This window comes from Talpa occidentalis, unplaced genomic scaffold (genome assembly GCF_014898055.3).
Source record: "Talpa occidentalis isolate TD23 unplaced genomic scaffold, MPIMG_talOcc4v2.1 talOcc4.5, whole genome shotgun sequence".
Classification (NCBI taxonomy): domain Eukaryota; kingdom Metazoa; phylum Chordata; class Mammalia; order Eulipotyphla; family Talpidae; genus Talpa; species Talpa occidentalis.
This window is the reverse complement of record NW_023604861.1, coordinates 5,209-18,663: the sequence shown is the minus strand read 5'-3', so window position 1 is coordinate 18,663 and position 13,455 is coordinate 5,209. Positions and strand designations below refer to the sequence as shown.

Here is a 13,455-nt window from a genome sequence, read left to right as displayed (position 1 = left end):
TGTGTACATTGTGGAAAATCTGAACATTAGAATAAAATACACTGAGGAACAGTGAGCTGTGATTTTTCATCAAAAGAGAAATACTTTTCGTGCTTGCCTGGTGGTACAGGGGTTAAAGTCTCAGCGCTGTCAAGCTATTGCCAACTACTGTGACGTGAGTTTGATCCCCGGCCATGGAGTTGACTCCCAAGGCAGAGCAGACCTCTTCTGTCTCCCTGCTGCTCCCCTCAGCACTGGATTTCAGTGGATCTACTTGTTGTACTCCCTACTCTGTGTCTGGTGAGTCCTCTCACACGCTGTACCTTTGGCCTATACCCCAGAATTTGTATGCATAAATAAATAAATCTTTTTAAAAGAGATAGTTTTGTGAGTTAGCTTACTTTTTTCCTCATAATTTTCAGTATTTTTGAACTGTGAACTATAAGACCCATGTGTATGGGCCGAGACTATAAACATGAAATTTTAGAATTACAAAATGAACTCGCATTAGCTGAGTGAGGAAATGTACAACCACACTATGTCATAATCTTTCTAACTAATTAATCAAGAATGTGTGTCTGTCATTATAATTATATTCCTTGCCCTTCATGACAATTCATCACCTAAGTGTGTATCAATAAATGCATACTTAACACACGATTTTAATTTTGTCTGGTATTTAAGATTTGAATAAATTATATTATGTTTATTTTATATCTGGACTAACACTATGCCTACAATTTTATATCTTTCTTCCTTTATTTAACATTATAACACACATATTTTTCAAGTTATTGAAAACTATTCATAATTATTGTACCTAATTTCTACATTTGCTTTATGTATATAGTGTAATATATTTTAGTGATTCCTGGAGTTTTGTTTAGAGTGTTCCCAGTATTTGTTAGTATAAGAAAATGCTGGTTAGCATTTTACAAATAAAGATTTTTTTTTTTTTTAGAGGCATGTTTTATTTATTTGCTTTTTTTTTTTTTGTTTTTTTTTTTTTTGTTTTTGTTTGTACATGCACTGGGTACAGTCAGAAGCGCGGGAGGGTGAGAGAATTCACCAGAGCCAGAGCGGGGAGCAGAGCAGGCAGAAGGACCGAAGGACACTGCTGAGGGGAGCAGCGGGCAGCAGGAGAGGTCTGCGCGCCATGTGGGACCCTCCTCTGGTGGCCGGGGAGCAGCCGGGGATCGAACCGGCACCGCAGAGGCCGCAGGCAGCTTCGCAACCCAGCACTCAACCGCTGCACCACCGGGGAGGCCCCAAATAAAGATTTTTATTTGTGTTCAAACTGTTACAGGGCAGCCCCGATACAAAACAGGTTGCCTGACTGTGGGTCCTCACCCGTGCGCTTAAAAGGATTTATCAATACTCTACTGCTGTCACACACGAAAGGTTAATAAAAGGTTTATTTACAAGGGAAGGGCAAATGAGGAAATGTACAACTCAGAGAGAAAAGTGGAAGACAAAGTTTTAAATGCATCCTACCTGATCCGCCGATCTGGAATCCCAAATTGCACTCTGAGAGCTGGCCGCAAGCCAGGAGCTGTGAAGGCAGGAGGTGAGGGAGAGAGCGAGCCCCTCAAGGCCCACGTGTTTGTTTTTTATACCAAACCTGGCTGCTTAACTCCACCCTCAGGTCCCAGCCACCTTCCCTTTGGTGGTGACAGGATTTGTCTTTCCCAATGTCATTTGGCTTTGGTCTGGAGTGGGGGTGGAGTCCACAAAGCCTGCATGGAATTAGCTCAGGACATCCTTTCCCCCTAACAAAATCATTTCCTTAGGTCATTTCCCAATTACCATTGGGAATTACTATTGAATTACTATTTCTTTTTTTTTAAAGATTTATTTATTTATTTATACAAGCACTGGGTACAGTCAGAAGCATGGGAGGGCAAAAGAATTCACCAGAGCCAGAGCGGGGAGCAGAACAGGCAGACTGACGATGTACACTGCTGAGGGGAGCAGCGGGCGGCAGGAGAGGTTTGTCATGCCATGTGGGACCCTCGCGGTGGCCAGGGATCGAACCGGCGCTGCAGAGGCTGCGGGCAGCTTCGCAGCCCAGCGCTCAACCGCTGTGCCACCAGGGGAGGCCCTGAATTACTATTTCTTTTAATATATACACATATAGCTAATATTCCAAATTCTGATATCTAAATTCAAAGTTCCCCAGCAGAAGGGTGATTCCAATTTGTTCTCTTCTCCGAAAGAGCGAGAATCCTGATTTCAGCGGGTTCTTGCCTCCACGTCATTCTGTCTCCCCATCTTCAAGGCTCTGATGTCACACCAGCACACACACTCCTGCTTCCTGCTCCCCCTCTGCGTGGGCCTCCTCCCCACTCTCCGCGGCTGCATCTCCCCTCGACCGGCTGACCAGCCCCTCGGCCGTGGCTCTGGCCCCCCCTGCGGGCCCTGGAGCCTCCGCCCTCCATTACCCCCCTCAGCCGCACTGCCCCTCCGCGCCACCAGGCGGCGCGCGCCGCAGCTCCAGCCCTGGTTTCCCCCGCGAGCCTCTCCTTCCTCGGCCTCGCCACACCCTCCCTCCTGCGTGTTGACGTCACGGCACTGCGCACTGAAGCGGAGCTGCGGTGGGGTCGGAAGTGGCAGAGACGGAAGCCAGGAACGCCCACCCCGGCGGAGCGGGCCTGCTGGCCAAGGAAGGAGAAGCCCCGGGGGCAAAGCACAGGAGTGAGGGGAGCGCGTGCCGCCTGGTGGCGAGGCGGGGAAGTGCGGCTTCGCGGGGAATCCTGAGGAGGTGCCGGGGCGGGAAAGGCCGGGCAGGCGGAGCGGGACGCCCTTCTTTCACTGTGGGGTTAGCAGTGGGCTTTGGGGGCCCTCTGTGGTTGCGGGTCAATATTCTTGAGCATGTTTTTAAAGCACATGGACACGATTTGCTGTTTTAATGACTTGTGGAAATTTTAGGTTAGTATTTTCAGAGATGTGGGATATTCACCTGTATTTCAGTTTGATTTTCTAAACTTCAGCTGCAGCAGGACGGGCGGGCGTGGCCCGTGAGCACCCCGGGGCTTATCCGCTTGCCTCTGCCCCCACATCCCCACCCTGTACACCGCACCTACAGCCCTGCTCACCCTTCCTGCAGCCCTGCTCCAACCACCTGCAGCTCCACCCCACGCACCTGCTGCTGTTCCCCGCCCCTGCACCTGCAGCCCTGCTCCCCGCCCCTGCAGCCCCTCGCCTACGCGTGGCTCCTGCCTCTTCAGCTGCTGGGCTCGCCTTGGCACTTGCTTCCTGGGGCTCAGGGTGAAGTTCTTGCCTAGGGGAACCTGGTTTCTTCAGGAACCACCCCAAAGCGAGGGGAAGGTGAGGACATCTCCCTGCAGGTGGCTGACTGCAGAGTGGTGAGTGAGAGGACCCAGGGCTGGGCGGGCTGGCTGTGGAGAACTCTGCTTGGGTCATTTTGTGTCTTGGAGGAACATGGGTGTCAGGTCATTCCTGAGTGTGACCCCGTGGGTGCCCAGCGCCCCTGAATGAAAGTGTGTCCCCCGTGTTTGCTCCTGGCTCCCCCCTGCTACACTGATCAACCCCTGGGGTGGGTTTTCTGGGTTCTCCACTCTGTTCCATTGATCTGTGTGTTTTATTTCTGTAGACTTATAATTTGGGGGACGTATTGTATACTTTTCTGGGGCTGACATCCTCTTCCCTTCCCCAGATATAGCAGGCAGGAGGGCATTGTCGTGTCCCAGTCTCCCCGGGGTGAAGTTCCTGACCCAGTGGGTTGCATGGTGCCTGGGGCTCTGTACATCTCATGGGGTCTGAGAGGCTGCCCATGTTGGTCCTGGGCCCACATCTGAGGGCTAAGGTGTCAATTGTTGTGCAGCTGATGTGGCCATGTAGAGCCTGGAAGAGGGAACTTTGACACCTGGAAAGTGCCTCAGGAGGCAACTTTAGAGTCCTTGAATAGAATCCAGACTTTCCTGAGCGTTGAATGACCAAGAGCTACACGGCTGCCACACTCTGGCTACAATGTTTGGTTTTCAAAAATGGCTATGTATTCACCAATTCAGTATATTGAAACCTGTGACCATCTCTGAATCACTAAAGGACACACCCGAGATTCCCACAGCAGGGTCAACTGGGTGCTATCACCAATGAGGACAGAAAGTTTCTCTGTGGGGAATCATCTGAGACACTGAAGGGCCCTTTCCTAAGCTCTTGAGATTTTTTTCTCTACTGATACCTGGCACTAAGAGGATCCCTCCTATTTTAGAGAGTGAATAAGCCACAATCACTCATTCACCTGGAAAGTGGACATTTTGTGGATAATCTACTTACTTTTTAATATTTAGAATCTGTTAAACTGATATTACCTCCTCCATAGTAAAACCTTTTATGCTTGCTTTGAACTCTTCAGGGTAGGAGAAAGAAATCGATGTTTGTTGAGCACCTGCTGGACATTCATTACCTGACCCTGTGCAACAAGTTCATTACTTAAGTTATGTGATCTCATTGATGGCACTATAGAGATATTATTCCTACTCTGTAGTTGAAAATCCTAAGATCCAAAAGAGACAAGGAACTTGTGTTAAGATCATTCAAATATGGAGAAAGATCAGGGATTTTGGACTCCATATTTTTGTCCGAGTCGGAGATTGTCAAATGAGGCTAAACTGTAAACCCCCTCAAGCCCAGGGGGAGGGGAGGAGTGTGGGTGACCCTGGCCATCCTCAGAACAGCTCCATGTATGTTGGGTTTCCTCCTTCATAAGGAAGGAGCCTCAGGTTGAAACAAAAGTTTAATGTATCATTGTGTTACATGCAGATGCTGTCTTTAATGTTGCACATAATTTACTAAATTGTTTTAGAACTAGCTCTAATCCCAAAAGTGATTGCTACTTGTAAGACACTGCATTTCAAAATAGACTTTTCTGTAATTATTCCTATACAGCAGGCTTAGCTGCTGTGCTGTACCTACCAGAGTGAATTCCTGAATATCTAGAACAATTGATAAGAAAGTGATGCCTCAGCAGTGCCTGCAGTATTATTCAGGATAAGCCCCCCTTTAATTGTTAATGTTTAGATCTATCTCATCTATAGAAGTGGGAAATATACTAGAAGCAGTGACTAGTGTCCTCAGGATGTTGGTATTCATGGTGATTGTTTTCTTATTCATGTTTTTTCTGTTGACAATTTTCTCAGTGAACTTGTGTTATTTTGTGAATAGATTTTAAAAAAGTTATTTACATAGTTATAAAGTCTAGATTCTTGCATATCATTCTTAGTAATTCTTTTCAGTATTGGAGAGTGCACATCCATTCTCTGAAATGATTTTGATTATTTTTGTCATTACAATGGACCAAATGTAAAGTTGAGTGTAAAGATGTATGTCCTACTTAAAAAATGCCCTGGAGATCGAGGCAGCTCTCCTGCTTGCCTGTGACTGTGCAGGTGTTTCTTTTCACAAACCTTTTGCGTTTGCAGCTCTTTCTGCCAGCTGGTGTCTGTGCACTGTCCTTTACTTACCTTCACTTTTATTTTTATTTTTTTAAAAAGATTTATTTATTTATTTATACAAGCACTGGGTACAGTCAGAAATGCGGGAGGGTGAAAGAATTCCCCAGAGCCAGAGCGGGGAACAGAACAGGCAGACTGACAAAGTACACTGCTGAGGGGAGCAGTGGGCATGGCAGGAGAGGTCTGCGTGCCATGTGGGACCCTTGCCGGTGGCTGGGGATCGAACCGGTGCTGCAGAGACTTTGGGCAGCTTCGCAGCCCAGTGCTCAACCGCTGCGCCACTGAGGAGGCCCTTACCTTCACTTTTAAATTGTCCTTTGGATATAAATTAAATACAAAAAAATTCTATGGAGTTGAAAATAGTCTATTTCATCGTGATACATGTTCTTAAGCATTTTGTGACAAGCGTTTCTCTATCCAAGCACAGGCTGTCATCGCCTCCCATCTTTATTCGGTTTGCCATAGTGGACATAGGGCCAGCTCCAAACAGCAGCCTTAGCAAAATAAATTTCTTTGCTTTAATAGGTGTACTTACACTGCACCAAATAAAAGGTGGTACAGGCACACCTTGAAGATATTGTTGGTTCAAATCCAGAATACCACAACAAACCTAATATTGCATAAATCAAGTCACTACATTTTTGTTGGTTTCCTGGTATGAATAAAAATTGTTTGCTCTATAGTGTAGTCTATTAAGTGTGCAATAGCATTTTGTCTAATGAGAAAATACCCTAATTAGATATTACTGAGACATGAGGTGAGCATATACTTTTGGGAAAATAGCGCTGCTGGACTTGCTCCAGTCCAGGTTGCCAAACACCTTCAATCTGTGAAAAGCAGTATCTGATAAAGCAAAGCAAGCAGGATGGGTTGTGCCTTTATAGACACTTCTGAGAATGATCCTTTGGGTTTTAATAAAGTATACACATCTGGATAAGTGGACTTCAATTTAATGATGATGTCTGTACATAACTATTTTTTCAGCAGTTATGTCAGCATGGGAGGGTGTGTATTTTTTTTAAAGATTTACTCATTTATGTATACAAGAACTTGGGCACAGTCCAGATGTGAAGAGGGTGAGAGGACCCACCAGAGACAGGGCAGGGAACAGAACAGGCACACCAACTGAAACACACTGCTGAGGGGAGCAGCGAGCGAGCCAGGAGAGGTTGCCACGCCATATGGGCCACTCCCTGGCAGGCGGGGGGAATCGAACTTGTGCTGCAGTGGCTGTGGAGAGCCTCATAGTCTGCGTCTCAACCCTGTGCCACCAGGGAGGCCTGGTAAGTTGTATATTCTTTTCCATCATAGAAAGTGCTATGAATACTCAAGGTAGTGAACAAGGGTTAGGTAAGTGCCTGTGGTCTGCCAGGGACTGGGCTATACACACAGCATTTTTAAAATTTATTGTGGTCTTTTAAAAATGTAAAAAACTTATAAATACCATTGGTTGAATCTCAGTTGTAAGTAGAAAATAGGGAGTTTAGTTTTTATTATGCTATTGAACAGCTGCACAGGAAACACATATGACTTGGCTTCTGGATAAATCCTTCCCCAGGCTGTAAATCTGTGTGTCTGCATTGAAGTAGCCAGTACTCCCTGCCACCACACTCTGATCCTTTTGCTCCCCAAACTGGACATTACTGTCCACATTTGGGATCATGGTAACATTGCTGTGCTTTATTGCTTTGAATCATTGGTATTTTTAAAGATTTATTTTTATTTATTTATGCATTTGTATTTATTTATGCATACAAGAACTCTACCAATTTCTAATTCAAAGTTTGTTTTTCTTTTTGTTTAAAGATTTTATTTATTTTTGTGTAGAAGACCTGGCGTGCAGGCCAGAGGTGTGAGGTGATGAGAGGATTTACCAGAGACAGAGTGGGGAGCAGAGCAGACAGATCTACTGAAATACACTGCTCAGGAGAGCGGTGGTAATACAGGAGAGGTCTGCTGTGCCCTTTGTGGGTTAGCTCCCTGGCTGGGGATCTAACTTAGGCAGTATTATTGTGGGCCATTGTGGTGATAGTGCTGAGACTTAAGCCCTGGTCTACCAGGGAGGTCCTCAAAGTTTGTTTTGATATTGGATAAGCATAATTATTTGTTGAGCTCATTTAATGTTATGAAATACCAATATAAATGTTTAAAAGTTATATTTGAAGGTGGACAAAAATATTTTCATTATGGATCTGACTGTGGGTATTGTCTCAGAGGCTTGTAAATGTTATCTCTGAGACCTGTGGAATTGGTCATATTCTTTAGATGCAGACTTTACTATTTGAGGCCAATTGAAAAACTGGCATCTGCGATATAATGGAAGATGTAGTGATCATTTTATTTTACATTAGATAATTTAGAATATTATAAGAGCTAATATTCAGAATCATCTGGAATCATTGGTGAGCTGAGTCTGTGTGGGTGACTGTGGCATTATTTTCTCTCTGAGTCCAGGATAATGTATGTACTATTGCTTGGACAGTGGCCACTTTGTTCTGGTGGGTTTAGAGTGAACCTCCTCTACTGTTTGTTCCCAATATTTGGTGTTGAGTTTTCATGTTTTCCATATTGTGGAAAATAAGCTAAGGTCATACATGTAACAACACTAAAAGTAGCCTTTCATTTGAGTCTGCAGGTAATTAATTTTATAGAACAACTTGTAGGGTGCTTATTTATCATTAGTGTACATTGGAAAGATTGTGACATTTGCAGTGACAGGTGCCTGTTTTCCTTAAGTACTGGAAGAGAACAAGAAGAACCTTTACAGGGGCCTCCCCAGTGGCGCAGTGGGTTGAGCGCCGTGCTGTGAACCTGTCCACAGCTTTCTGCAGTGTGGGTTCGATCCCCGGGCAGCCAGGGCCAACCCCCATGGTGAAGCCGAACTCTCCTGCCTTGCCTGCTGCTCCCCTCAGCAGTGTCTTTGATCCGTCTGCTTGTTCTGCCTCCAGCTCTGTCTCTGCTGAATTTTCTCATCCTCCCGTGCCTCTGACTGTACCCCAGTTCTTGTATAAATAAATGTTTTTTAAAGATTTATTTATTTATTTATTTATTTATTTATTTATTTATTTATTTATACAAGATCTGGGGTACAGGCCAGATGCGTGGGAGGGTGAGAGGATTCACCAGAGACAGAGCAGGGAACAGAACAGGCAGACTGATGAAATACAATGCTGAGGGGAGCAGCGGGTGAGACAGGAGAGGTCTGCCGCGCCATGTGGGACCCTCACCGGCTGGCCGGGATCGAACCGGCACTGCAGAGGCTGCGGACAGCTTCACAGAGTGGCACTCAACTGCCTGCGCCACCAGGGGAGGACCCTAAATAAATCTTTTTTAAAAAAGAAGAATCTTTACGATTTTAAGATAGTTTTTGTATCAAGAATTTTTATATGAACGAAGCAGGCTGAGGTCTGAGTGTCCCTAACATACCAATGCTATGCTCATGTTCTGGGAAGACAGTCTTTTCTGTTAGCAGGGTATCTGGGTGTTTCTGCTAAAATGAATAAGTCTTATGTGATCTTATGTGAACCACAGATATTAATGAATATGTAGAAGTTACCTTAGTTAAGATTACAGGGAGATAATCAAGGGTTAAAACGAGTGGCCATCGTGTACAGTTCACTTAAATGTCTATGAATGAAACCTTGCAATTTTGTATCACTCATTAGGGATGAAGAAGGTTGTGGCTTACACCCCATGCTGCCAAAACTGCTACAGCCAATGTGCTCATGAACAAAAGGGCACTGAGAAGCCGGTGTCTTGTCTTATATGCCTTCCTGTGTAGAACTCAGAACCCCAAAGAAAACTGAGGTGAGTGTCTGAGTTGATGCTTGGTGAGCAGCAGACCAGGTCAGGTTGCCAAGGAACAGCCCTTCAGCTGTGTTCCTCTTACACCTTGGAATCACAGAGCTGTAAGCATGAGGCAGCTTTGGAGCTGTAGCTGCCTAGTCCTTTTCCTATCAAAATAGCATCTCATAATCATATTATTTACTCTCTCAATGAAATCTTTTTGAAGTGTACTTGCCTACCATGCAGAAACTCTTTACTATGATGTGAAGGTGAGTGTACCTCGATTCTCCATCTACTCAATAGATCAGGTGGGCAGTGCTGATGCCTCTCCCCTGAGGTGGCCACTTCCATGACACTTCCTAGGCCTGCCAGTTGCTCTTCCTGCTGTTTGCTCAGGCTGTCTCCAGATTATGCTGACTAAACACAATTTTTTTTTTTTCATTTGGTGCGGCAGGCTGTGCTACCCATGCTGTCCTTTGACAAGGTCTGGGCATTGGGGGAGACTGCTGAGAAGAGAGGAGTTCCTGCACTTCCCAGAAGATCTGAACTAGGCAGTCTCCATAGCAACGCCTGCTAATGCTCTCCTGTTTGTTCTTGGTTAATGCAGAAGTAAAAACCTCATTCAGACCTAGACGCTAATGCTTGTAAAAACCTAAATCGGACCTAGACGCTAATTGGTTTATTGTTCTTACGCTTGAATCATTATTAAAGTAAGTAAAAAATGCTAAAGGTATAGTCAGGAAAGAAATGTTTTGGCACTGAGAATTATGGAGAACAACCTGCCCTGAACCAGCTGTGCTTGGAAACCATAGCCTAACCCAGGGGGTATGTGTTTGCGGCAGCAGTACATTTCCTGGTGTATGCAAAGGGTCAGTAGTCTGCAGGCTGTGTGGAGGTTAGGTATTTATAGTTAAGAGTTAGACTTCAGTAGAACTAACATAGATTTGATGAGTTTCTTTAGGCCACTTTGAAGTAATTGATAAATTATCCAAGTTAATCGAGTGCTAAGGAGATGGGTTGATTTCAGTAATAGAATATAGACTAGGGCTTTTCACGCCCACTCTGAAACTAGGAAAGTTTAATAGAATGATTGTCACCAAATATTGTGCTGTCTGAAATAATTGATCATGTTAGAAAATGAGCTGTACTAAGAAAACTAATTGTCCCTCATGTTTTTTATGGTAACCAAAGAAATGCCCTTTTGGTATGAGACCAAGGGAGTCTCTGTACATTCATGAGAAAGTATGTAATGATTGTCTTTGTTCTGCTTCAATGCTTATGTTGATGTAATCTCACCGCTTGCCTTACTGTATAAATAAAGACCCGCTGAGACCCTCAGCAGGAGATACTTGCACCAGAGAGAGTGTCTGTGTCTACTTCACTCCACTTCCCCTAGCCCCCCAAGTTTTCTTCGATGCCGTCCTCTCTTTTCGGAGACTCCTGACACGACATTCAGCAGGAGCGGGTCTCCAGAAATTAGGCCCCATGTGTATCACTTCCTCCTTCCTCACTTGCTTGGGATGCTACAAGGATACAGAAGTACCTTCCTCCAATCCTACATATTCTATCATCAAGACATTCTCAGTGGTGTCAGTAGCAACTGGAATAGGGTACAAACTGATTGTTGGAGACACAGGAAAAGTGTGTGTGTGTGTGTGTGTGTGTGTGTGAGAGAGAGAGAGAGAGAGAGAGAGAGAGAGAGAGAGAGAGAGAATGTATGTATACATATAGTGCATCCACAGATAATTACCTGTGGCATTAAAATTTCATGATCAGGGGAAAAAAACCTCTTTTTATTTCTTTACCCTTTTATTTTACTTCCTGAACTTTAAGATAGTTTAGTTTTTTCATTTGCTGGTATACTGAGCTAATGTTCCTTTTTGAGAGTCTAGAGTATTTATTGCTTATACATAATGGAACTTTTTGTGTCCTTGGTTCTAGTGCAAAGGTAGCATCAAAATCTTGAAGAAGACGGATGGAGAGACGGAATGAAATGTTGGCCGGGGTGAGGTGAACTATGTGCTGTAATTCATTCCTGAGGAAAGGACACCTGCTCCACCCATCTGCAGAGAACTGTGAGCTTAGACTATTTCTACTGCCTGTTCTAGTAATTGTCTATTTTTGGGAAATGACCTAAGGAAATGCTGGAAATACTGATACAATCTACGTATGAAACTATTGACCAACACCTGCTTTATAGCAACAAATGTTTGGAAACATCTACAGGAAAACCCTCGGGAACGGGTGAATAATCGCTGTATGTCCATATCATGACGGGCAGCAGTTCGAGGGGAGACCATGACTGGGGGGCAGAGGAACGCTGGGGTGGCCTGGGGGGACAAAGGCAGAGAAACGGCGGAGTCGCCCCCTGGCGGGGAGGCCGTGAAGCGGGCGCCGCGGAGAGTGGGATGGCGGCGTGGGGCGGGAAGGGCGGGGACGGGTGGATCGGGATGCAGCGCCAGGAGCGATGGGAGGAGGAGCGGGCGGGGCCAGGACGGGCAGGGAGGGCGTGACACGCGGGGGGGGGGGCGCGTGGGGCGCGTGGGGGGGCGCGGGGATGGGAGCGGGCGGGGCCAGGACGGGCAGGGACAGGCGTGGCGCAGGGAGGAGGAGCGGGCAGGCCGGGACCTGCAGGGACGGGCGGGGCGCGGGAAGGTGGAGCGGGCGGGGCTGGGACAGGCGGGGCACGGGGCGCGGGGAGGAGGAGCGGGCGGGCCCTGAGGGCACGGACAGGCCGGGACGGGCGTGGGACGGGCGTGGCGCAGGGAGGAGGAGCGGGCGGGGCCCGGAGGGCAGGGACGGGCGTGGGGGAAGCGGGGGTACGGGAGGAAGAGCGGGCGGGCCCGGAGGGCAGGGACAGGCCGGGACGGGCGTGGGACGGGGAGGAGGAGCGGGCGGGCCGGGGCGGGGCGGCAGGACGAGGGCGGAGCGGCCCGTCCTGAGCAACACGCAGAGGAGTGAGCGAGGGTCGGGGGGCGGGGACCGGCGAGCAGCGAAGCCGGGGACGAGGAGGCGCCAAGGCCGAGGCGCGGGGGAGACGCTGTGGCCGGGCCCGTGGGAAGGAGCCGGGGGCTCAGGGGGCGCGGGGCGGGGCGCGGCCTGGCGGCGGGCGGGGCCGGGCGCGGGGAGCAGCGGGGGGCGGCGCCCAGGAGGGCGTGAGGGAGGCGCAGGCGCGAGTCTTTCACTCCACATAGACACGTCTCGCCGTTTCAGGGGCGCCCGCGGCTCTGGGGACATTATTTTGGGGCAGACGCGGCCTCTGGCCCCGGGTCACTGAACCCTGGAATGCCGGCCCGGCGGGCGTGGCCACGCCAGCGCCCAGGTGTGTCCGGGCCGCCCCCCCTGCCCGCCCCTGCCCGCCCCCTGCCCGCCTACCTGCGGGCCGTGCCTACCCTGGCTGCGCGCGGCTCCCTCCGGCGTCCCTGGCGTCCTGGGCCGCGAGGAGGTCGGCACTGCGGGGCGCGCCCCTCAGGACCCCGCGGGACCCGGCGCGTCGCGGGAGGACGAGGTGAGCCTGGGGAGGGAGGGCGGGCGGGAGGGCGAGCGCGTCTCCCTGGGCGGCTGACGGGAGGGTCCGGTCAGAGGAGGGGGGGCTGGTGAGGAGAACTGGGGGTTCTTTGGGGTTCAGTTTTGAGCACGGAGTCACCTAGGGGGTCAGTTTCATGCCTGAGGGGACCCCCTGACGCCGTGGGTCCCCCGAGTTTGTTCCGGCTCCTCGTGGCTCTAGGACGCGCCTGGGGGCTCTGGGCGCTGCTCTGCCCGGGCCGCGTGGCTGTTACTGTGGGTGATGGTGTCTTTGGGGCAGACTGAGGTTTTCTGGGGTGACACCCCCTCCCCGCCCCGGGCCTAGCAGGCAGGAGGGAAGCCCCAGCCCGACCCCCAGTCTGAGCAACCCGACCCGCCGCCCAGGCCTCGCCCGCAGGGAGGCGGCTCCTCTACCCCGGCCCCCCCCCAGGCCCCAGAGGAGGCTTAACCCGCCGCCCTGGGGCCCTCGGGCTTCTCGGAGGCGGAGGCTGCACCCCGTCAGCGCCTCCAGGGAGGGGGTGGGGGGGGGACGAGCAGACCGCCCCTGTGGGAACAGCGCCTGTGGGAACAGCGCCGGCCTCGGGGCCACCGCTCACTTCTACAATGGAAACTCCAGGTCTCAGTCTTTGAATAGTTTTCTGAGAGTAAAACCCCTCGGGCGGCTTCCCGGGTTAAAACCCTCCCTGTC

The 13,455-nt window shown here is 49.1% G+C and overlaps 1 long non-coding RNA gene across 2 annotated transcripts in view; it reads left to right on the top strand.

Moving 5' to 3' along the window:
• Positions 1–11,478, top strand: part of LOC129146916 (uncharacterized) — a 28,204-nt gene extending 16,726 nt beyond the window's left edge. The window contains exons 2-3 of one of the 2 annotated variants that reach the window (XR_008554285.1): positions 9,122–9,263; positions 11,184–11,478. This is a non-coding gene — a long non-coding RNA (uncharacterized LOC129146916). Of the gene's footprint in view, positions 1–9,121; positions 9,264–9,696; positions 10,622–11,183 lie in introns of those variants that run through there. The other variant, XR_008554286.1, reaches the window with a different exon arrangement.
• Positions 11,479–13,455: the final 1,977 nt, after the last annotated feature.